Source organism: Myotis yumanensis, unplaced genomic scaffold (assembly GCF_028538775.1).
Source record: "Myotis yumanensis isolate MYYU_CA2020_CCGP unplaced genomic scaffold, mMyoYum1.0.hap1 SCAF_18, whole genome shotgun sequence".
Lineage (NCBI taxonomy): Eukaryota > Metazoa > Chordata > Mammalia > Chiroptera > Vespertilionidae > Myotis > Myotis yumanensis.
Genome location: NW_027223769.1, coordinates 36,894,162 through 36,919,006, shown reverse-complemented (window position 1 = coordinate 36,919,006; position 24,845 = coordinate 36,894,162). Strand labels below are relative to the sequence as shown.

At 51.8% G+C, this 24,845-nt stretch overlaps 1 protein-coding gene across 1 annotated transcript in view; it reads left to right on the top strand.

The window, feature by feature from the left end:
• The first annotated feature begins 2,761 nt into the window (after nucleotides 1-2,761).
• CHD9 (chromodomain helicase DNA binding protein 9) overlaps nucleotides 2,762-24,845 on the top strand; it is a 156,470-nt gene continuing 134,386 nt past the window's right edge. Inside the window, exon 1 of the mRNA XM_070398144.1 lies at nucleotides 2,762-2,789. The gene's annotated coding sequence lies outside the window, so the exon portion shown is untranslated. The remainder of the gene's footprint in view (nucleotides 2,790-24,845) is intronic.

Here is a 24,845-nt window from a genome sequence, read left to right as displayed (position 1 = left end):
GGCAGGAGAGTACTTAGCCCAAAGCACCCTACAGAAAGACATTGAGTGCCCCCCATTTCTAGCTCCAGCCACTTTGGATGATAGAATATTCTCACGCTTCTTAACGGAGCATCACTCTAGAACAGTGCTTCTCAACCTTGGCTGCACATTAGAATCACCTGGGAATCTTTTTTAAATCCTGATTTCTGGGCCTCCTCCTCCGGAAATTGTTTCTTTGTTACTAAGATGGTGGCCCCACCCCATAACAAAGAAACAGAATTTCCGGAGGAGGAGGCCCAGAAATCAGGATTTTAAAAAGATTCCCAGGTGATTCTAATGTGCAGCCAAGGTTGAGAACCACTGCTCTAGAAGATCAATAATAAGCCCTTTCCTACTAAAAACAGGTTACACCTCCTAACATAAATGTGAACTTATCTTTAAAAATGCCCCCTTGAAAACAAAAAGTCCTGAAAGCCAGATGATAAAAGTATTTTGGAAGAGAGAGTTTCCCAAATAATAATACTAATCTAGACAGAATCTAAGAAATTCTGTGTAGATTAGTATTATTATGAATGACCCTACTTCGACCCGTCAGACCCCATGCTGCCCCTCACGGAGATCGCAGATGGAGAACACTGTGATTGGTGAAATGAGAAAAATGCTCGGAGAACTCAGAGGAGAAAGTCATTAGGAAGCCTTGAACCTCATCAGGTGACTGCTGACGTCAGAATCCCAGGGGCTATCATCCAGGACTTTGCCGGGTGTGCTCTGGGGCATAGAGTATGGGGGTGCGGGAGGGAGTTCTTGTTGGGCCCAGGACAAGAGCGTCTGAAAGTGACTCAGAGACACTTAAAGGTGACAGAATGGGAATCGTACCCGTCAGCTGGTGCTCGTCTTGGGCTGTCAGCGTTTCTCTGACCGATTCACCTTCACCGTGAGTAGGCTGGGACTGGCCCGTCACACACACACACACACACACACACACACACACACACACACCGTCCTTTGCCCTGCCAGGCACTGCCCACCTCTCCCTCCTCTCCCTCCTCCTCTGCCCTTGATGGTCACTTTGACCAGATCACACCAGTACAGAGAGACCAAAAACGAAGTAGGCACACACACAGGCTGGGGGAGGGAGGGTTGGCACAGGCCTCGTTTTCACAAAGTGTCTCTAATCTTCCCACTGGCCATGTTATCCCCAGTGTCGCCACAGAGACAAGCTGCTGGGATTAAAAGAGGACGTTCCCCATATAACTTTGCAAACCTTGTATATCCCATCACCAAGCCTCTCTGATTTTTTTTAATATATATCTTGTATTTATGTGAAGAGCTCCATTCCCTGGCATTGCAGTTAATTTGCAATGTTAATATGTTGCATTAAAATGTGGAAACATTTGGGGGTGTTTTGCTCTTCATTGTAGCCCTTGCTTGTAGAAAAGCATCTGGGTCCCAGTAGCTACTCAGTTAACATTTGTGAAACAAAGAAATAAGTGAAATGTAAATATTTCAGAGTCCACCATTTTGGTAATCCTGTTTTGGAAGGTCTTAAACACACACACACACACACACACACACACTCACACACATAAAAACAAAACTGGAAGCCTCAGGAAACGGAGGCGGCCGAGGGTTCCCACGGCTCTGTAGGAGCTTGCCAGCGAGACCCCCCTGGACACTGCATTCATTGTCACCTGAATCTTTATTAGCTGACAGGTTCTCACCCCAAGGCAGGTCGGACACCCCTCCCCCACCCACCTCCCACGGTGACTAAGGGGGTGGCTACTGACATTGGGTGGCAGACAGCCCAAGAACTGTCAGTGCTGCCCCGGTGGGAAGCAGTACCGGGGTTGCCAGATCCTAAAGGGCCTGACTGTGCCTCCCGACGCTACACAGGGTCTGACTGAGTGTTTCATCAAGTTCAGCCACAGATTCTGGAGGGCACTGGCTAGGAGGGCAAGGGGGAGGAAGTGGGGGAGGGGTGGGAGAGTGGCAAGGGGAAAGGGTTGCCCATAGGGGAAAGGCCTCCCTAGCTTGAGAGAATCCCAGCCCTTGCATCATATATATATATATATAATATATATATTATATTATATATATTATACATATATTATATATATATATTATTTCAGAGAGGAAGGGCGAGAAACATCAAGGATGAGAGAGAATCATTGATCTGCTGCCTCCTGCATGCCCCGCACTGGGGATCGAACCCCCAACCCAGGCATGTGCCCTAACTGGGAGTCTAACCATGACCTCCTGGTTCATAGGTCGACGCTCAACCACTGAGCCACGCGGGCCCGGCTCCCGGCATCTTCTAATGTGTCCTGCATATTTCAAAGGAAGGCTCTGCCAAATCGGGGTGTCCTGAAAACTTCTGGAAGAAAGAGAAGGTCCCAGAGACCAGGCAGGAAAATCCCAGGATGGATCCCAGGCCAGGACCGGGGCCTGGCTGCCCCTCGGTGCCCCCTAAAGGAAGCCGCAAGTCCAGGTCCCGGCGCCCTCTGGACAGGGAAGGCGTCCCCACCCCGCCTGCCCGGCTCTGCGCCCGGGATTCCTAGCTTCTTGGAAAACCACCCACGTGGGAAGCGGAGGCAGCATTTCCGCCCGGGACTGACTGAGCGCTCACCTCCCAGGCCCCGTCCCCGCACGGCCGCCCCGGGGCCACTAGGTGGCGCTGCGCTCCAGCGGGCGCTTCTCGGCGCCCCGGAGAGAGGACAGCGGAGCCGCGACACACCGACAGACAGACAGACAGACAGATCGAACCTGCGCCTCCGGATCCCGGGGACGGGCGGGCAGCGCCGGCGGCCAAGGTAGGATCCCCGCGCCCCCGGCGTTTCCCTTGAACTTGGTTGGGGTGGGCAGCGTGGCGCCGCCGAGCCCTGCGTGCGGTGGGGGCAGAGAGGACCAGGGAAGTCGGAGCGGCCTCGCGCGCGTGTGGTCGCCGACCGGGACCTGGAGACACGCCGTCTCCCAGCCCAGCCGGGCCCAGGGGCGGAGGGAGCACCAGGGCGCTGGCGCACGAACCTCCCCTGCAAAGCATGCCCGATGCCCGGGACAGCACGTCCTACACGGAGAGCAGCGAGGCTGCTGACTTCAGCGGAGTGCTGGCTGGCAAGGTCCGAGGCACCATTTCTCAAACTTGGCTGCACATTGGCATCGCTTGGGGATTCGTGTTTTTTTTTTAAAAGTCTGGTGCCCTAGAGACTCCGGTGTGAGTGGTCTGGGTCCAGGTCTGGGCATCTGGATATTGGAAAAGCTTTCAAGCGCGCCCAGCCGGCGTGGCTCAGTGATTGAGCGAGGACCTATGAACCAGGAGGTCAGGTTCGATTCCCGGTCGGGGCACAGGCCCGGGTTGCAGGCTCGATCCCCAGTGTGGGGTGTGCAGGAGGCAGTCGGTCCATGATTCTCTCATCTGATGTTTTGATCTCTCTCTCCCTCTCCCTTCCTCTGTGAAGTCAATAAAAATATTTTAAATTAATAATAATAATTAATAATAATAATAATAATAATAATAACTTCCAAGCGACTCCATGTAGCAGCCAAGTTTGAGGACCCTTGATGTAAAGGGTTGGGAAAAAACCCAGGACGTGTGTGGCAGCCCAGACTGCTGATTCTTCTTCTTCTTGTTCTATGTGCCTTTTAAGCAGGAAATACCTCCGCCGCTGCCTTTGAGCTGTCAACCCAAGATAACCAACCCACACCCTCCCTCCCAACAGGGCTGCTTTTGAAAGGGTTGAACTTGAACGTGGGCAGAGAGCAGACAGACACTGATGTGGGATATGAGGGAAGACTTGCGGGGAAGTGTGTTTGTGTGTGTGCGGTGGGGGGAGGGGGTGTTCTCCTCACCCTGATCCCACAGAAGGTCTGGGGCCCCGGCTGGAGCTGCCAGCCTCCTTGTGGCAAATGTAGCTGAGCAGTCAGAGTCAGCTTATTACTAATAAAAGGGACCCCTTATATTGACATGACAGCAAAGTGGGAACCAGCATGGGCTTTGAGTCCCCAGAACCGGCCCTCCCTTATAGGACCCTCCAGAAGTCACGGAGCCACCCTAGCCTCATTTTCCTCGTCGGCAAAATGGGTAGGATAGCATAAAACTCTTAAGATTTGGCATGGGAATGATCCACAATAAAAGGTCATGTTTACTGCCCTAGCCTGTTTGGCTCAGTGAATAGAGCATTGGCCCGTGGACCAAAAGGTCCCGGGTTCGATTCCAGTCAAGGGCACGTACCTAGGTTGCAGGCTCCTCCCTGGCCGGGGCCCTGGTCAGGGCGCATGCAGGAGGCAAACGCATCGATGTGTTTCTCTCACATTGATATTTCTCTCTGTCTTTCTCTCTCTCTTCCACTCTCTCTAAACATCAATGGAAAAATATCCTCAGGTGAGGATTAAAAAAAAAATTTTTTTAAAGGTAATGTTTACTAAGGGCGTACCTGTGCCAGACACGGTGCTAAGTGCCTTCTGGGGGTCGCCACCTTGCCTCCCCACCATAACCTACAAGGCAGGGCCATCATGACTGCATTGGGGCCCAGAGAGGCCAAGGCACGTGCTCAGGGTTGCATGGTAATAAGAGGCAGATGCTGAACTTGAACCCTGGCAGCCGGACTCCAGAGCCAAGCACAAAAGTACCACAGTCTGCGGTTCCCCTGGCTGACGGAGGGACCGCAGAGAGCACCGAGCACCCTGCAGGCCCGTGCATGGTGCGTTCTCCTGGAACACCGCTCTCGTGGCTGCCAGCGAAGCACGGTCCCTGAATTGACTCATTTGTTCGTTCGGAATGTGCTGGTCGTCGCGGGCCTACTGTGTGCCAGGCAGTCTGGAAGACGCTAGAGATAAAATGGTAGAAAGAACCAAAGGTGAGCCAGCCCTCAATGGACTCACACTCCAGTGAATGAGAAAAACACCCCCTGAGTACTAGGTAGGATGCTGGGTTTCCCCACCTATGGAGCAACTAGGTCTCCCTCTGCCTCCTGCCCCTGCAGGACAGTGGTCTGAACAGGGGCCAGCAAACACTTTCTGGAAGGGCCGGATAGGAAATATTTTGAGCTTCGTGGACCATAGGGTTTCAGCGGCAACTACTCAACGCTGCCATCATAGGGTAGAAGCAGCCATGGTCATATGGAGACAAATGAGTGTGTGAGTGTCGCTGTGTTCCAATAAAACTTTATTTAGGGACGCTGAAATTTGGATTTCATGTCACGTTCCTGGGTCACAAGATGTTATTCTTCTTTCCATTTTTTTCCCCAACCATTTAAAAGTATAAAAACCGTCGTAACCGGTTTGGCTCAGTGGATAGAGCATCGGCCTGAGGGCTGAAAGGTCCCAGGTTCGATTCCGGTCAAGGGCATGTACCTTGGTTTCGGGCACATCCCCAGTAGGAGGTGTGCAAGAGGCAGCTGATCGATGTTTCTCTCTCATCGATGTTTCTAACTCTCTATCCCTCTCCCTTCTTCTCTGTAAAAAATCAATAAAATATATTTTAAAAAAATAAATAAAAATATAAAAACCAGCCCCTGACTGGTTTGGCTCAGTGGATAGAGCATCAGCCTACAGACTCAAAATATAAAAACCATTCTTAGCTCAGAGACTGTATTAAAAAAAAACACACACACACACACACACAAAAACAGGCATTGCCCAGCCGGTGTGGTTCAGTGATTGAGCATCGACCCAGGAGCCAAGAGGTTACAGTCTTGATCCCCAGTAGGAGGTGTGCAGGAAGCAGCCGGTTGATGTTTCTAACTCTCTACCCTTCTCCCCTCCTCTCTCTCTAAATTAAAAAATAATAATAATAATAACACTTTTTTTAAAATAGGCATCGGGCTGGCTGTGCACTGCAGTTTGCTGACTTGAGCTAGAATCATGGGACCCAAGGGTCAGGAAGTGCGAGCCGTCCATCTAGTTGAAACCTGAGCCTCGAAGCTCTATGGAGCAAGCTCAGCCATGGGTTGAATGTCCCCCGAAAATGGAACTTTCTCACTGCGCAGCTCATTCATTCCATCGTCAGAATTTCAAACTGTGCCATAGTTGGGGTTTCCCCAAAAGCAGATCCTGAGGCAAGGACCTGGGTGCCAGGAACTTATTTGGGAGGGGATCCCGGAAAACCCAGGGGGCGGGAAGTGAGCCCAGGAAGGAAGGAAAGCCCGTAAAGGATGTGATGACTGGGTTACCCCCAGGGCAACTGGGCTTGGTCCCTCCCAGGACCCTTGGAGAGATTGTCCCCCAAAGAGACAAGGAAGCTGAGGTATTTTCCCACCTCCCCACCCCGCATTGATGGAGCGTTGCTACGCAATGCACTTCTTTTTTTCTTTTTCTTTTTTAAATACATCTTTTTATTGATTTCAGAGAGGAAAGGAGAGGGAGAGAGAGAGAGAGAGAAACATCAATGATGAGAAAGAATCGTGGATCAGCCGCCTCCTGCACGTCCCACACTGGAGATCGAGCCTGCAACCTGGGCGTGTGCCCTGACCAGGAATCGAACCGTGAGCTCCTGGTTCGTAGGTCGATGCTCAACCACTGAGCCATGCTGCTGGGCTCACATGCACTTCCGGTCCGCTCTGCACTCTGCCTGCTGACCTTCCTGGGGCCAGAAAATGCCTTCAGGCAGAAAGAAGGGAGAGGCAGCCGCGCCTCTGGAACCTGTAGGTGACCTCGGGGTGTCGCTGAGGAGTCCCGGTGGCCACAGAGTGTTTCTGGCTGTTGTCTAGTGCGCTGCCACCCCCCTGGGGGCTCTCTGGGGTGAGTTGCTGGGGCATAGAGCCTTGGCACTGAAGCCCACGACGTCTCAGCCCGGCTGAGGGCCTCCCTCTCCAGCCCTCTGCTGCTCTCTGCCCGGAGCAGGGGCTCCAGCCACACTGGCCTTTCACTTCCTTGAACTTGGCAGACTCTTCCTTCTGACCACAGTCAACGGAAGACGTCTCAGGGAAGTACCAGAATGTTCCCCCGTCACACTTGCTCGTCTTCCTCTTTGTGGGGAAGACAGCAGGCCTCAAACTCAGGGCATCGGGCAGGCACTAAGATTTAGTAACATCGTGGTGTTTTATGTGTATCTTTCGTTTCCATCTATATGTGGCCAGTGTTGCTGGCTTCCCACTGAGAATAACGATATAAAGTGTTTTTTAAAAAATAAATGTACGTAAATAATGTGTCTACTTAAAATACCATATGATTTCACTTATATGTGGAATGTAAATAACCATATAGATCAGTGGTTCTCAACCTTCCTATTACCGCGACCCTTTAATACAGCTCCTCATGTTGTGGTGACCCCCAATTTCATTGTTACAAATTGAACATCATGAAAGCCTAGTGATTCATCACAAAAACAATATGTAATTATATATGTGTTTTCCGATGGTCTGAGGCAACCCCTCTGAAAGGGTCGTTCGACCCCCAAAGAGGTCGCGACCCACAGGTTGAGAACCGCTGATATAGATGAACAAACAAAACAGAAACAGACTCAGATACAAAGAACAGATTGATGGTTACCTGAGAGAGGGGCGTTGGGAGACTGGGCAAAAAAGGTGAAGGGATTAAGAAGTACAAATTCAGCCCTGGCGGGTTTGGCTCAGTGGATGGAGCATTGGCCTGAGGGCGGAAGGGTCCCGGGTTCGATTCCAATCAAGGGCACATGTCTGGGTGTGGGCTTGATCCCCAGTAGGGGGCATGCAGGAGGAAGCCGATCAATGATTCTCTCTCATTATTGACGTTTCTATTTCTCTCTTCCTCTCTGGAATCAACAAAAATATGTTGTTGTTTTTTTTAAAAAGTACAAATTCATAGTTACAAAATAGTCACAGGGATGTAGAGTACAGCATAGAGAATAGAGTGAATAAAATTGTAATAACCAAGTATGGGGGGGCACTGGAAATGTTGGGGGACCACTCTGTAAAGTATCTGATTGTCTAACCACTATGCTGTCCACCTGAAACTAACACAGAATAATATTGAATATAAACTGTAATTGAAAAATTAAATTAAAAAATGTGTCTACTGCCCAGCCGCCGTGGCTCAGTGGTTGAGCATCGACCTATGAACCAGGAGGTCACGTTCAATTCCCAGTCAGGGCCTATGCCTGGGTTGCAGGCTCAGTCCCCAGTAGGAGGCAGCTGATCAATGATTCTCTCGCATCATTGAAGTTTCTATCACTCTCTCCCTCTCCCTCCTTCTCTGAAATTAAAAAAAAAAAAATGTATTAAAGAAAAACCCATTTGTAATACTTTAAGCATTAAAACAAAATTTTAAAAAAAAAGAAAAGAAAAGAAAAAGCCCAGCTGGCGTGGGTCAGTGGTTGAGCATCGACCTATGAACCCGGAGGTCACAGTCCGATTCCCAATCAGGGCACATGCCCGGGTTGTGGCTCCATCCCCAGTGTGGGGTGTGCAGGAGGCAGCCGATCCATGATTCTCTCTCTCTCCCTCTCCCGTCCTCTCTGAAATCAATTAAAAAAATATATTTTTTAAAATGTGCCTACTGAAGGAAAAATACTAAATAGTGAAGGTGGTATGAGAACATAATAAAAGATAATCATCGCCACCCTTATTGAGCACTTCCTATGTGCCGGGCGCTCTTCTAAGCACATGACGTGTCTACGTGTCTGACGTCATTACTCCTCACACAACCGCAGGGGTCAAGCCCTATTGGAGGTCGGGACTATTATTAGCTGAGAACACAGGCCGAGGGAAGTTCAGGAACTCGCCCATCCTTATGCAGCGAGAACTGGAAAGGGAACCCAGACAACGCACGCCAGAGTTCATGCTCTGAGTCGCTTTTCTCACACACTGTTTCTCATGCGCTTGAAAAAAAGGAGAGAAAGGCGTGAAGATGCTGTTTGAATGAGAGGAGGCCTGCTTTCCATGGGTCCTCTCTGCGATCTAGCCAAAACCCGCCTCCTGGCTCTCCTGCCCCTTCTCCAGAAGGTTGACAGGCTTTCTTCTGGAGCCCTGGGGAACACATCCGTCCCTCTCCCATCACTGCCGTCCGTCCGTGAGGTGTGTGGTGACAGGAACCGCTGCCCCTGGAGGGTGTCCCCTGCCCTGGAATAAACCTTGCCAGTTCCTTCTGCTTTTTCTCTGTGTGCTCTCCGCATCTTCCCCCAAACACAGTGTTTCTTTCTTCCCTATTCTTTTTTATTTAAGTTATTTTTGTTGCTTTAGCATTTGGGGGTGGGGGGGGGTAGAGTGGAGGAGGCCTCCCACAGCTCATTCCAGCGGTGGTTGGAGTGATGGACTTGGCAAAGAGCAGCTAGATGGTGGTGTCCAGAAGGACGCTGGGCACCCAGAGAGAGCCCTTCCCAGCCAGCACCCCGGGGCGCTGGAGGCTGCCGAGGCTCGTTCCTGGCAGGCCGGAGGCCAGTGCCTTCAGTGCCCGTGTTGCTCATCAGGCCGAGAGGGACAGACTCACCAAATTCACAGGAGCCCAGTGAGGAAGCCAGACCACAAATACACGCACTCACGAAGGGACAGGCGCTGGGAAGAGGCCTGGAAACTCCATGTCGGCTTGTCAGCACCTTCTTCTCCCTGCAGGGAAAGCCCACTTCCAGTTAGAAGGCTGGTATTTGTGGAATCAGAGCAAGGGGAGTGCGAGGAATGGCGTTAGTAGCCAGGGCAGGCTCCGATTTCTGCATCCTCCCAGGGATCCGAGGGGCCAGAAGGGCATCAGCACCCCAGCCCTGGGCTCATGGTAGACGTGACTAATCAATGATCGAATCTTCCCACTGTTCTGTGGACCGACCTTGAGATCCTCATCAAGAGAGTATTGAGCATCCACCTCTGACCCAGGAGGTCACGGCTTGATTCCTAGTCAGGGCACATGCCCAGGTTTCGGTCTCCATCCCCAGTGTGGGGCGTGCAGGAGGCGGCCGGTCACTGATTCTCTCTCATCATTGATGTTTCTATCTCTCTCTCCCTCTCCCTTCCTCTCTGAGGTCAATAAGAAAAAATAAAAAGAGACCATTCCAGACCCTGGTCCGTGTGGCTCAGTTGAGCTTAGTCCCATGAACTGAGAGGTCACAGGTTCTATTCCCCGGCAGGGCACATGCCTGGATTGCAGGCTTAATCCCCAGTAGGGGGTGTGCAGAAAGCAACAAATCCATGTCTCTCTCTCTCCCTCTCTCTCTCTCTCTAAATCAATAAAATCATATTTAAAATAAAATAATACTCCTCTATCACAGTTGCCCTCATTAAAAAAGAGAGAGGGAGTATTCCAGGACACGCCGGCCAGCCCTCTGGGCTGCCTATGATGCTCAGGTTTCCCGAGCTCCCACCACTCTGGACAGCATGGGACACAAGACAAACTCTCAAAGACTTGCTCTTTCATTCTGCTTTTTCCTGAGCTCCTGGGACATCACTATCTCTCTCTACCTAATATCCCGTTCGCCTCTGTTAATACAATTGGCCGGGCTTTTTTTTTTTTTTTTTAATTCATTGTCAAGTCTTGATTTGATTTCCAGGCCTTCCTCTTCCTGCTTTGACCAGAGGCACATCCTGTCTTGTCTTTAAGAACTTTTGCAGATCAATAATCATAGATGTTGTGTGTGCAGCCCACTGAGGTGGTCTCCCCCACATCCCCAGGTGACTTGCTGTGTCCCTCCCAGTAACGACTTCTTGCAACCGGGAAGCAGTTTGCTGGGATGTTGGGCTTCCTTTCTTTATAGAATTGGCTGCATGCACAAAAGCTTTTAAAATTTTGATGAAGTTCAATTTATCTAGTTTTTTTCATACACACACACACACACACACACACACATTAGAGGCCTGGTGCACAGATTCGTGCACCGGTGGGGTTCCTCGGCCTGGCCTGCGCTCTCTCCCAATCCGGGACCTCTCAGGGGATGTTGGACTGCTGGTTTTGGTCAGATCCCTGCAGGCCAGGCCGAGGGATCCCATCGGTGCATGAATCCGTGCACCAGGCCTCTAGGATGCATATAAGATCTTTGGTTAATCTCTTCCCATCCTCTCCCCTCCCCCTTCCCTCTGAGATTCATCAGTCTGTTCCATGTTTTTATGCCTGTGCATTGAGCATCTGTCCCCTGGTGGTCAGTACACGTCATAGCTAACAGTTGAATGGTCGCTTAGGCTTTTAGATAGATAGATAGATGATAGATAGATTTTTTCTTTTATTGATTTCAAAGAGAGATACCAATAAAAACATCAATGATGAGAGAAAATTACTAATGAGCTGCCTCCTGCACACCCCCAAGGGGGGTAAGCCCACAACCTGGGCATGTGCCCTGACCAGGAATCCAAACGTGACCTCCTGGTTCATAGGTTGAAGCTCAACCCCTAAGTCAGACCAGCCTGGCTCTAGTTTCCTCTTTTGTTACCTATTCTTTTGGTGTCTCATCCAAGAAATCATTGCCAAATCTAGTATCATGAGAATTTGTTTCTTTTTTGTTTTCTCATAAGAGTTTATAGTTTTAGATCTTATGTTTAGATCTTTGATATAATTTTGGTAATTTTTGTATATGGTATAACGTAAGGGACCAGCTTCATTCTTTTGCATGTGAATATCCGGTTTTCCCAGCACCATTTGTTGAAAAGACTGTCCTTTCCCTATTGAATGATTTTGGGACCCTGTTGAAAATCATTTGACAATATCTGCAATGTTTTCTTCCTAGATTTTCTATTCTGTTCCATTGGTCTCTATGTCTGTCTGTATGCCGATAGCATGCTGTTTTGATAACTCTACCTTTGGAGTAAGTTTTGATATCAGAAAGTTTGTATCTTCTCACTTTGTTCCTCTTTTTCAAGATTTGGGGGGGCGGGAATATCATCGGGATAGAGCTTGCATTCAATCCATAGTTCACTTTGAATAGTATTGACATCTTAATAAGTCTTCCAGTCCATGAACATGGGATATCTTTCCATTTATTTGTATCTTTTAAATTTTTTTTCAGCAATGTTTTGCAATTTTCAGTGTCCTTGTTTAAATTTATTCCTAAGTATTTTATTATTTTTTATCCCACTTCCACTTTTTGAAACTTCTGATATACTGAAATATATATATGAATATATGACAACATATATATAACAAGACAAAAGAAATTCACAAAGAGACCCCAGAATGTTGGTCAGTTTCAACCCTCTCAGTGTTTCTTAGGAACAGCATATATAGACATTAATAGGATTGTATGGTGTGAAAAACCCAAATTTTAGTCCCTTCATGAATGTGAGGTCCCCCTGTCCACTCACCCCCACTAGGATGGGAGGAAAGGGCCTGGTGGTTTCTCTTACTGGCTGTAGGAGTGAGAAAAGCATAATATCCCTCTGGCAGGCCCTGCTAAGGTCTCCAGCAAAAGCCGGAAGTCACCATAGGCCTACTCAAAGCATCTCCCCAGGATGGGATGCTGAGAGCATGAGACCCCTTTGAAGCCTCAAGTGAAAAGATCTCAGAGCCCCGAGGTCACGGAGACGTCCCACCTTGCCCAGAAACAGCCACCAGAGGTACAGATGAAACTGAACAGCCAGCTTACTCTCCCCATGTCTTCCCAACCCTGTGGGGGGTTTCGGGGGCTGTGTTGCTGGCCCACATCAGCTTCAGCTGGAGGAGATGTGTGAGGATAATATTGGGGTGAGGGAGCATGGAGTAGGAGGTCCCAGCCATGTCCCCCACCCCCAGGATGGCTCATGAATGGCAGTCCTCGCCCCTTCTGTCGTCCAACAAACTTAGGGTTTTCTAGACCTACCAGTGAAACTTTGTTCTTCTGCTGGCATTGGATTTATTTTGCTCCTTGGTGGTTATTTTTTGGCCTGTGGGGTTACACATCACACACACACACACACACACACACGCACACACACACACATACCTCATTCCGTAACACGCCAAATGCCTGCAGAATGCATGGGCCGCAGAGTCTGGTGACACAGCCTGCCTCCTTTCCTTTCTCCTTCCCTCCTCCTCCTCCCTGCTAAAGCCCACTGCTCTCGACCCCCCCCCCCCCCCCGCCCCGGAAGCCCCGTCTGTCACAGGGCCACTCCAGCTGCTGCTCCTGCAGGCCCCAGCCAACTCCTATTTCCATAGCAACTGAAACTCATTTTTCCATCCCTGCATTTCCACTTTGGAAAGGAAACCCAGAATAGTTTTTTAAAAGAAAAGCGGGGGGGGCGGGGGGGGGGAAGGAGCTATATCTGGCATGGTCCACTTGGACTGTAGAGAATTCCTGGCTGCCCCGGCTCCCCTGAGCCCCTGGAGACCCTCTCGCTCCCCTCTGCCCACGGCATTCCTCCACCTCCCCAAGGCTCCTGGCTCAGAAGCAGGTTGGAGGAGAAGCCGGTGTGGCCCCTCTCTCTCTCTTTAAATGAAGACAAGTCCTAACCGGTGTGGCTCAGTGGGTAGAGCGTCGGCCTGCGGACTGAAGGGTCCCAGGTTCGATTCCGGTCAAGGGCATGTACCTGGGTTGCGGGCACATCCCCAGTGGGGGGTGTGCAGGAGGCAGCTGATCGATGTTTCTCTCTCATCGATGTTTCTAACTCTCTATCCCTCTCCCTTCCTCTCTGTAAAAAAACAATAACATATTAAAAAAATAAAAATAAATAAATAAAGGAAGGCAAGATGACTTGCGCTTTGCCAACCCAAGAAGAGGCGGAGGTCAGAGGCTCTGTTCCGTTGCATTGGGCGAGGCTAACCTGTGTCCCGTGGGGTATCCATGTATTTAGTCTCCTGCTGCCCGGAGAGGGCAGAGGTTGCCTGAATCTGTCATTACATCATCTCTGAAGATGAGCCTCCTGCCCCGCCCGCCCCCCCCCCCACCCCCCCTCCTCGGACTCTGAGGTTGTTTGAGTGAGATTTGATGACTGAAATTCAGGGTGGTGGTTTGACTGGCATTACACATGCAGGAACCAAGGAGTGTGACATGAAGGGGCCCGAGAAAGCTCTCCCCTCTCCCATCCCGGCAAGACTTTTCTCACTGACCTGACTCATCCCTGCTGACTGAAAGCCCACCATTGGCCATTGGGTTCACAGGCCACTTTCTAATAAAAATGGAAAGTGCAGCGCTCGCCGGTGTGGCTCAATGGTCAGAGCGTCTGCTCCCCCCACACACCTCAGGGTCGCAGGTTCGATCCCCAGCCCTGGTTGGGGCACATGTGGGAAGCAACCAATTGACGTGTCTCTCACATCAATGTTTCTCATTCTCTCTCTCTCTCTCTCCCTCTCTTCCTCCCTTCCACTCCCTCTAAAAATCAATGGGGAAAAATACCCTCAGGTGAGGATTTAAAAAAAAAAAAGGAATGTGCATGCTAAGTTGGGTGAGCTTACACATCTCCACCCCTAGCACTGTGCCTTGCGCATAGTAAGTGCTCAGTTAATGTCTGTTGGGTTGAATTAATATCCTAGCATACAGGGCTTCAACACATAGCTTCCTATTCTGACATCTGGCCAGAAACACTTCTAGATCTGAGCTCTGGATAGACACATTTTGGCAAGAAGGGATTTTTTAAAAATTATTATTAAGCACTTTTATTTTTTTTTTAAATATATCTTTATTGATTTCAGAGAAGAAGGGAGAGGGAGAGAGAGATAGAAACATCAATAATGAGAGAGAATCATTGATTGGCTGCCTCCTGCACGCCCCACACTAGGGATCAAGCCCGCAACCCGGGCATGTGCCCTGACCGGGAATCGAACCAGGGACCTCTTGGTTTCTGGGTTGAAGCTCAACCGCTGAGCCACACCAGCCAGGCTTATTAAACCCTTTTTAAAAAACCCTCCTCCTCCCCCAAACCTGCCCCACACCACCATCACTAGAGATAACCGAGAGTCTCGTACAGGACCAGGACGCGGGAGGCTGTTTCTACTCGAGCAGTTGGTTCTCGAGGCTGCTCAGGAAACAGTGCGTGCTGGGAAAGCGAGGGGTGTCATTAAACACTTCCACGGAGGAGACACGGTTTGTCTGAACATGGGTTTTTCGCTGCAACATGCTCCCCTCCACCCACCCACACCTGCTGCCCATGTGAGCCGGGCTTTGGGAGTTCCTGGTGATGTGTGTGTTTTTTTAACGCAAGGTGGCGGGCGGGGGGGGGGGGGGGGGAGCCCCCACGGTCTGCTGGGCTCTGGCTATGAAAAAATACAAGCTGCGTCTGACGGAATGACAGAAGGAAATCTGTTGAGCCAGGAAGCATAGTAAATACCGTGACTCTCTGCAAATGTGCGCAGCCCGCACTGCTTTTTTCCAGTCTGGAAAAATGAAGAGATGTGTCTGTGCAAAACCAGCCAAGTCCCCACCCCTCCTCCCTTCCCACCGCTCCACCCCCACCTCCTGGCCAGGCCTCCCACCCGGCCCCAGACATTCAGTCATCAGCTTTCATCCTTTGTGACTTGCTCTGCCCCAGGAAATAGCATGGCCCGGGCTCCGGGCTCCGGGGAGCTGGGCCACCAGCCTCTCCCCAGCGTCTTTGGTCTTGGAGGGCTGTCTGTCTGGTGGGTTTGCCGGCCTGTGGGCAGAGTTGGCTCCCAGCTGAACCGTGCAGGGGGCAAAGCAAGGACCCCGTGTCTTCTCTTCCCTTGCTCACTCCCCGCTCGCCCCCTCCTCCCCTCCCACCACCCCCCTTTTGCTTGGAAAGAAGTTTGATCCCATCCCTCCGAGGTCATCAGTCAGTGTTCAGAGGGAAGACTCGCAAAAGGTGAGGGTTTCCCAGCATTCGCTTTAGGCTAGAACAGGGGGTGGAGGCGGACTGGGAAACCTCCCGGTGACTCAAAGAAACCAGGCCCAGGACCACCTCGGGTGGGTCCGGTTTCTAAGTGGGAGGGAAGAGCTGGGTCTGCATCTTGTCCTGGAGATACACGGCAGAGCAACCATGCCGCTGTTTCCTCCGAGGGTTCGTCTGGGGGCTGTGCTGACAAGGCTCTGGGGCAGTGAACGGCCGCCCGCTGGGGACAGCACCTCCAATCTATAGGGCCGGGGACTGGAGTGGAAGCAGTGGCTCTAAACCCTGGCTCCCGTGTAGGGAGAACTGCGTCTGTGTTTACTCATCACCATCCCATATCCGCAGTGCCTAGCACCAGCCCGCCAGCAGCAGGTGCTCTGTGCGTGTTTTCTGGGCCGGTGAATGAATGAATGAATGAATGAGCCAATAACCTTAGATGCTTTTCCTCTTTGAGCCTCAGTTTCCTACTCTGTGAAAAAAAAATATATATAATACTCTGCCTAGTTTACTAGGCCAGTGTGTGTGTGTATGTGTGTGTGTGTGTGTGTGAGTGTGTGTGAGAGAGAGAGAGAGAGAGAGAGAGAATGGGTGTTCTTTGCCCTCTGTAAGTTATCATTTAAAAGCCAGTTCGGCCAAAACCGGTTTGGCTCAGTGGATAGAGCGTCGGCCTGCGGACTGAAAGATCCCAGGTTCGATTCCGGTCAAGGGCATGTACCTGGGTTGCGGGCACATCCCCAGTAGGAGATGTGCAGGAGGCAGCTGATCGATGTTTCTCTCTCACCGATGTTTCTAACTCTCTATCTCTCTCCCTTCCTCTCTGTAAAAAATCAATAAAATACATTTTTTAAAAAAAGCCAGTTCGGCCCTGGCTGGTTTGGCTCAGTGGATAGAGCGTCAGCCTGCGGACTGAATGGTCACGGGTTCGATTCTGGTCAAGGGTACGTGCCTGGGTTGCAGGCTCCATCCCCAGTAGGGGGCGTGCAGGAGGCAGCCGACCCATGATTCTCTCTCATCATCAATGTTTCTATCTCTCCCTCTCCCTTCCTCTCTGAAATCAATAAAAAATATATTTTTTAAAAAAAAATTTTTTAGCTGAAACCGGTTTGGCTCAGTGGATAGAGCGTCGGCCTGCGGACTGAAGGGTCCAGGTTCGATTCCGGTCAAGGGCATGTACCTGGGTTGCGGGCACATCCCCAGTAGGAGATGTACAGGAGGCAGCTGATTGATGTTTCTCTCTCATCAATGTTTCTAACTCTCTATCTCTCTCCCTTCCTCTCTGTAAAAAATCAATAAAATATATTTAAAAAAAAAAAACAAAAACAAAAAACAAAACAATTTTTAAAAGCCAGTTCGTCTCAGGTTCTGTGCCCCCCCCCCCCCCCCCCCCCAGTGTGCATGTCCTTGCTCAGAAGGAAGGACTGTGTCCCACCTCGTTCCACTTCGTTCTCCACCCCGCATGCCGGGTTCCCCAAGGACAGGAGAGCACGCTCAATGCTTTGAGCAGTGGAAGTCTGAGAGCAATGATTTTTAAGGTTCTCAGCCTTGGCTTATGGCGACGGCCACGTCAGTCCTGTTTAAAAAAAAAAAAAAATCCAACTCAGGAAATGCGAAGATCTAATTGGCTTGATTCACTGATTCCTGCATCAGGCAGCGTCCCAGCTGGGGAGCAGGAGGGAGCTCCCAGGAGCTGTGGAAAGTGGGAAGCTTTTCTAGGCAGGAGCAGGAGCAACGAGGAGGCTTCTAACAAAGAATGGATTGTTGGAGGCGAGGCCACCTCCCTTCGGGGGGAGGGCCGGGGTCTGTCCTGCCGATGACCTCGCTGGTGCTGGCCAGGCAAGTCCAGATGGACGGGGCAAAGGTCACATTCCTGAGATAGGCTGCAGGGAAGCCTCGATGGGCCGATGGGGGGCTTAGCACAAGTGACTCCATTTTGGGCTGGTTGCCCCTTTAGGAACAGTTCCATGCTTGGCTCCAGAGCTCCCCCCAAGCCCTCCCCAGGGTGGAACGTGCCTTCCTTCCTTAGCTCCAACTGCAGCTTTTCAACAATCACCAGAGGCAGGCCCACCTCCAGGTCCCTGTCCATGCGATGTCCTCTGCCGGAAACACTCACGTGTCCGTGTTCCTGGTCCAGTTCCCAATCCGCCCTCCAATCTGAGACCTCATTGCTTGCAGAATCTGTTCCCCCACACACACACTCCTCCCGCCCGCCTTTCAGCTTGAGGCCCCCCCCCTCGCCCGGTCCATGTCCACTTCCCCTGTCCGCGTGCCTACCCCGTGGAATTGCAGTCTCCCGGGCTCTTGTCTGCCCCGCTCTTAAACTGCGGGCTCCCTGAGGGCGAGGATGGGGTCTTCCTTGTTCCTTTGCTGTTGGTTTTTGTAGTGAACATAGCAAGATTTTATTGTCAGATAATAAAACCAAACCCGAAGCTTAGAACTGGAGCACCTGACCCTTTCTCTTATCTCCTCCCAGTTCACAATGCTCGCATCTCTTCATAGCCAGCAGTTCTCTTAGATCGGCAGCTGGGCTCAACGCCTTCAAGCCTCGGCACCATCTTTGTAATTGTAGCCTTTTTTCGGAAAACCGGCTTGGTCTGCCCACCACGGCCACTCTGCTTCCTGTCGCAACGCCGCTGGCCCTGCGCACACAGAGCATCCTGGCCCTTCTTGTCCTGCGTTACTTGGTGGGGTCGATGCCTGCCACACTTCCTACAGGAAGTTCGGCGGGTTTTAGGAACGCTCGCCACGTTTGCGAGAGCGCTGTCGGCAGGGACGCTCTTCCTCGTTCCTCGATGGAACCTCCGTGCATGTCGCGGTGCCGGGTACCAAGAAGGGGCCCAATAAACATGCTGATTCCATGGAGAGTGACAGTGTGTCGGCGAGACGGGAGAGAGAGAGAAACCGGAGTCACACAGGGTTTCTTAGGAGCGTGTTATAGACGGAAGTACAAACAGACTTCTCACCCAGCGGGTGTGGCCAGGGGTTGAGTGTCCACCCAGGAACCAGGAGGTCACGTATTTGATTCCGGGTCAGGGCACTGCCTGAGTTGCGGGGGATCCTTAGTAGGGGGCATGCAGGAGACAGCTGATCAATGATTCTCTCTCATCATTGATGTTTCTCTCTCTCTCTCCCTCTCCTTCCCCTCTGAAGTCAATACAAATACATAGGTATTAGAAGCCCGGTGCACAAAATTCATGCACGGGGGAGGGGGGGCCCCTCAGCCCATCCTGCAATGATGCCAGCGTCCCCTGTCCTGGCCAGCCTCTGGCCAGAGGCCCACCCACCCGCCCTCCCTCCCTTCCTCCCTCTGTGGGCCGGGGCGCGTGGGATGCTGGGGCCCGTCGCCAGGGCAATGCCACCAGGGTCCTGTGTGCCCTGGCTGCTATGGGTGCCACCATCTTTGTGACAGAGTGATGGTTAATTTGCATATTGCCCTTTTAATGGATGGGATATGTTAAAGTAGCTCTCATTTAAAAACAATACTTCTCCTTCTACCAAAACGGCTTGTAACAAGCCAAGCATACAGGTAACACACACCCAAAGGTTCACGCACACACCCTCCTGGAGGCCCTGGCTTGTGCAGTGCCCTTTCCCTTCCTCTGCAGGGTCTCCTCCCGTCATCCCCTCCCACTCGCCTTTCTCGCTCCCTGTCTATAGGGAATTGCAAGAAGAAAAGGCTCTAGCCCGGCCGGCATGGCTCAGTGGTTGAGCGTCAACCTATGAATCAGGAGGTCATGGTTAGATTCTCAGTCAGGGCACATGCCCGGGTTGTGGGCTCAGTCCCCAGTGTGGGGCGTGCAGGAGGCAGCTGGTCAATGATTCTCTCTCTTCACTGATGTTTCTCTCTCTTCCTCTCTGAAATTAATAAAAAAAATTTTTTTTTTTTAAAGAAAGAAAAAGACTCTAACTGGAAGAGTCAAGGTTGCCTAGAACCTCCCCTCGCCCCTCGGTGCACTCCACGGCACCACTGGAAGGAAACTCCACTTGTCTTTATTATGTACGATTCAGGAAGGCACCCGGACTCTTAAAAATAGCCTCGTGCGTGGTTCTGCCAGCTCGCCCGAGCCCTGCCAAGGGAATGTGTCTTTTGGCAAATCGCTCCCCACTCTATGCCTTAGTTTCCCTCTTATCTCTCCTCTTTCTCTCACAGAGATGAGGTCCAGAAGCAGACCTTGAAGCACAATATGTTTTGGGGGGTTTTTTTGTTGTTTTGGGGGGGCTAGCCAAAAAAGAAGCTTCTTCAAGGACACAGAGTTACTGGTCATGATTTTGTTGAGTATGAAAGAAAGGAAGGAGCCCTCGCTGGTTTGGCTCGGTGGGTTATGCGTCGGTCTGCACGCTGAAGGGTTCCAGGTTCGACTCCTGTCAAGGGCACGTGCCTGGTTGCGGGCTAGGCCCCCAGTAGAGGGTGTGCAGGAGGCAGCTGATCAATGAATCTCTTATCATTGATGTTTCTCTCTCTCGTTCCCTCTCCCTTCCTCTCTGAAATCAATAAAAATATATATTTTTTTAAATCCCCAATGACAAAAAAAAAGAAAGAAAGAAAAGAAGGGGCCCCTCTATTCTTCCATGGGCAGGGAAAGTGCACGCTGTCTGGAAGATGGCCAGAGGCTGACATGACACCTTGGCCTCCTCCAAAGAGAAAGTTCTCCAGGGCCCCATGAAGTGGCCTGAGAGAAGAGGGGCATTTCTGCAGGGGATGGGAGGGTTGTTGGGATGGGCCCAGCTGGCCGCAGACAGGGCGTGATTAAGTGACAGAAGCCTGGAAGTGTTTTATGAGCCTGGGAATGGCAAGCGGCCCGACCTCCTTGAAGGCCTTTCTCGCTAGGCCTTCCTCTGACCTCCTCCGGCCTCCTGTCCCAGCACTGCCCGCCCCGCTGAAGATGCGGGGACCCGCTTCCTCGGTCTGGGCGGTAGGAATGCAGGCGTTGGAAGAACCGGGTCCAACTCTCAGCTCCCCCTGGCGTAAAGGACTTCGCCTCTCTGGGCCTCAGTTTTCCCATCTTTAAAATGGGGACAAACATTTGCGAGGTGCATCAAATGTGAGGTGCTCGGGTGAACTCGGACTGCCAGGCAGATCCGATTGAGCCCAGAAGGTTGTGATTTTATGGTAGTTTTCTGTAGCCTTTGCGGTAGTTTTCACTGAAGTCCCTTCCCAAGTCAGGAGACTTGGTGTCAAGGCCAGACCTCCTCTGCTTTGGAAGAATGGACCATCTGGCAGCTCAGGGTCTCCTTTTCCAAGGCCGTAGCCAGCCAGCCGTGCATGGCTACCACCAGTCCCCACCGGGACCCACCGACCTTTGCTCCACAGGCTGAGCCCAGTGTCAGCTGCCTTGTGTCAACGTAGCCACCCCCTCAGGCCATTTGTGTCACCTGCTGGGCCCCTGGAGGCACCTGCAGGCCTATGGCCTCTGCCTGGGGGGAGGGAGGGGACCCTCCCTGCACCAGGCCCTGATGATGCATGAAACCGCAGTCCCTCCCTGCCCCCAGGTGACGCTGACGTGTCCAGCATTTCAGGGCCGAGGGCTGGCTCTTTTCTGCCTCTGAGGGGTAGGTTGGTACCATCCTGAAGAAATGCAAGGCCGCGGGCTGAGGAGCAGGCTCGGACCTGTTCCACCCTCCCCGGAAAACGCACTCCCACCACAGTGGGAACCTCCTGGGAATCGTGCCCGTGGCTGTCCTTTCTTTCTATTCCACGAGTGACTTTCACCAAGGACATTGCAGCTAACCGCGGCGCAGAAGGCACTGCCTCAGGCCTCCTGCAGGATGCGGATTTGGGGGGGAATCGGGGCTTTCCTGCGATTTGTTCGTGTACCTGGCAGGCTTTGATCTCCCAGGTTCCCGAGGTGCCTTCTCCTAAGGGAGGAACCCGGCCGAGCTTAACCTTGATCATGGAAATCACGGTTCTCCTTGCCCTTCTTTCGTAAACAAGGAAATTGGAACGGAGCTCGGGGAGGCTTTTGCGTGCACTTTAGGAAAGAATGAGCAATGGAAAAAGGAAATGGAGAGCTTCGGGGAGTTTATAGCCGAGGAGCAATTGAGTTTGAAATAGGAGCCGGGAATCCATATGTTGGGGAGGAAAGAGAAGAAAAAAAGCACAGGCACACGCACAGAGCTTCAAGGGGACGGGAGGAAGTCGTTATGGGAAGGGGGGCAGGGAGGCCCACGTGGGTCTCCCTTGATCAGACCCACATGTTTAGGCTCCCGTCCCCAGGATGCCCAGGAAAGGTCCAGAGCTAGACGTGGGGTTTTCTGAACTACCGTGGAGCACGAGAAACGGTGGCTGGGAGCAGCTCCCCGCTGTGCACTCAGTGGCTGAGGCCCTGCTGGGCTGTGGGCCACACCAGTCAGGCTCGGCGGCCTCCAGGCAAGACTTGGAAGTGGGCAGGACGGACTCATCTGTGACCCATCCCAGCCGGTCAGCCCGGCTGGTCAGCCCAACCTGCTCCTGCTGCCCGTTGACCCAGACGAACCTGGGAAGGCAGGTGTTGGAAGACCCGGGTCCAGCTCTCAGTTCCCTCTGGCGTAAAGGACGTCGCCTCTCTCTGAGCCTCAGTTTTACCATCTTTAAAATGGGGACAAACATCTGTGAGGTGCATGCCAGATGCGCCCAAAGGGCTTTGCAACGAACAAGGCACAGGAAACATGGTTTTTGAATTATTCATCGTAGCTTTTTAGAATCGTGATGGGAAATTTCAAAGGGCGGACAGAATAACCTGGCTTCAACAGTGATCAACTCACGGCCGATGTTATTTCATCTATATCTCCACCCACTCTCCCCTCCCCGTGTTCTTTTGAAGCAAGTCCCAGATCATAGTATTGTTTTATTCCATTTTCAAATTTGTATGGCTGACGTGCTCGCTCAACCCATTACAACTTCCCTGGTGCTCAGATGTCCCTTTTCCCCTTCCATAGCTTCACGCCCACCATCCCCACCTTGGGCCTGCTGCCCCGAAGCCATGCTTCCTACAAGCCAGTCATGACTGATAGCGGGGCCTGAGATGTATTTGCATCCTTACCAGAGCCCAGTATCTTCAGAGAGAAGAGTGGACTTCTAACAGGCGGGCGCTAAAACATCAGTCCCGGGAAGGAGAGGATATTGGACCATTCAGAGCCCCTCGGGCCCTTGACATCAAGCTTACGCCCTTCGAGAGTTTACAGAGCTCCTCCTCCTCTGAATGGTGTTATTCTTCCAGGAAAAGGGCACGTGGGGCAGAGGACAGCAGAGAAGGATGCCCTCCACCACCCCCTGGCTGGAGGGGAATCAGGTCTTCCCTCCCAGGAGATGCTCTACTTCGGACTGAGGTGTGTGGTGGACCTATGAGTGTGGGACTCAAGTTCACTCCTAAATCCTTGTAGAGTGAATTCAATTCCCCCTCACCTCCGACATCACATAGCTCCTCGTGCCTCTGTTTCTCTTCCTCCTTTGTAACGGGGGGGGGGGTTACAGTTTGTGCCTCATGGTTGTTGGAAAGATTATACGAGGCAATGCTGTATCCAGTAGGATTTTCTTTATAGCAAGGGACAGAAAGTCCAGCCTAAGATGCCTTTGATTCAAAAGGGCATTTGTGGTCTCACCATCAGCTGGAGATCTCAGGGGTGGCTGGTAAGAGGATTCTGCACTCAGATTCCAATGTGAGTGAGAAGGGGAAGGGCTCTCTGACACACCAGCGGGGTGTTCCTGCAAGTCAACCCAATTCTGACACTGTCTACCAGGAGAAGGTGTCAGATCTGACAGGTTAAGGGCCCAGTCCTACAAGATTGCCGCCCCCCATCCCCCCGACCCCTGCCTCCAGCCCCGGCCACACACACACACCACACACACACACACATTCTTCAGATGCCAATTACAAGTCCAGGTTGTCACCTGTGCATCTGAGACCCATCAGCTATAAATCAGAGGTTCCATGACCCCCACCTTGGGCTTGATGAATTCGGAGAAGGGCTCACAGCTCAGAACTGTTTCACTGGCTACATTACTGGTTTTATTACAAGAGGATGTGCTTCTGGAACAGCCAGATGAAAGAGATGCTCAGGGCGGGGGTTGGGGAAAGGGGGCGGAGCTCCCACACCTTCCCAAATCTCCAGGTGTTCACCCACCTGGACGCTCTCCAAAGCCCTTTGTTTGGGTCTTTTACAGAGGCTCCATTACACAGCGTAATTGATTACATCATTGGCCATTGGCGATTGAACTTAATCTCCAGTCCCTCTCCCCTCCCTGGAGATGGGGGGAAGGGGGCGCGGGCGGGGACTGAAATTCCAGCCCTTTAATGACATGATCAGTTCTCCCGGCAACCAGCCCCCATCCTTAGGAGCCTTCCAAAAGTCACCGCATTCACGTAACTCAGATTTGGGGAGCTTGCACCAGGAACCCAGGATGAACACCACATGTTTATTTCTTACTAGAGGCTCGGTGCACAAAAATTTGTGCACTCGGGGGCGGGGGTCCCTCAGCCCGGCCTGTGCCCTCTTGCAGTCTGGGACCCCTTGGGAGATGACCACCTGCTGGCTTAGGCCCACTCCCTGCGGGATCGGGCCTAAACTGGCAATCAGACATCCCTCTGGCAGCCCAGGAGCCCTCGGGGGATGTCCACTTGCCAGCGGGGAGCAGGCCCAAGCTGCAATCGGACATCCACCACGACTGCTGTACTGGCAGCCGGCAGCCTGGCTTGTGGCTGAGCAAAGCTACCCCTGTGGGGGCGCACCCCACTGGGGTGCCTGGCCAGTCTGGGGGAGGGGCTGATGGCTGTTTGCAGGCTGGCCACAACCCCCAGCCACCCAAGCTCCCAGTGGAGGCTGGCTGGAAGCAGGTATCTAGGATTTATTTATCTTCTATAATTGAAACTTTGTTGCCTTTAGCGGAGGCCACAGCCGGCTCAGGGCTGGTGGGAAGCTTGGCTTTCCCCATCGCCCGGGCAACCAAGCCTCCTGCTTGCTCCAGTTCCGTCGCTGCCGGCTGCCATCTTGGTTGGGTTAATTTGCATATAGTCACTCTGATTGGCTGGTGGGCGTGGCTTAAGGCATAGTGAATGTATGGTCAATTAGCATCTTTGTCTTTTATTAGTGTAGTTTATAAATATCACAGATGGACATGGCTGGGTTCAGGGTTCAGATGTCAAAGTCAGGACTTGGTTTCTCTCTATCTTTTGGGTTTCAACTTTTGGGTTCATGTGGTCATAAGACAACAGCATCTGTTTTAGCCCCTGAATCTCCCAATAGATGGAT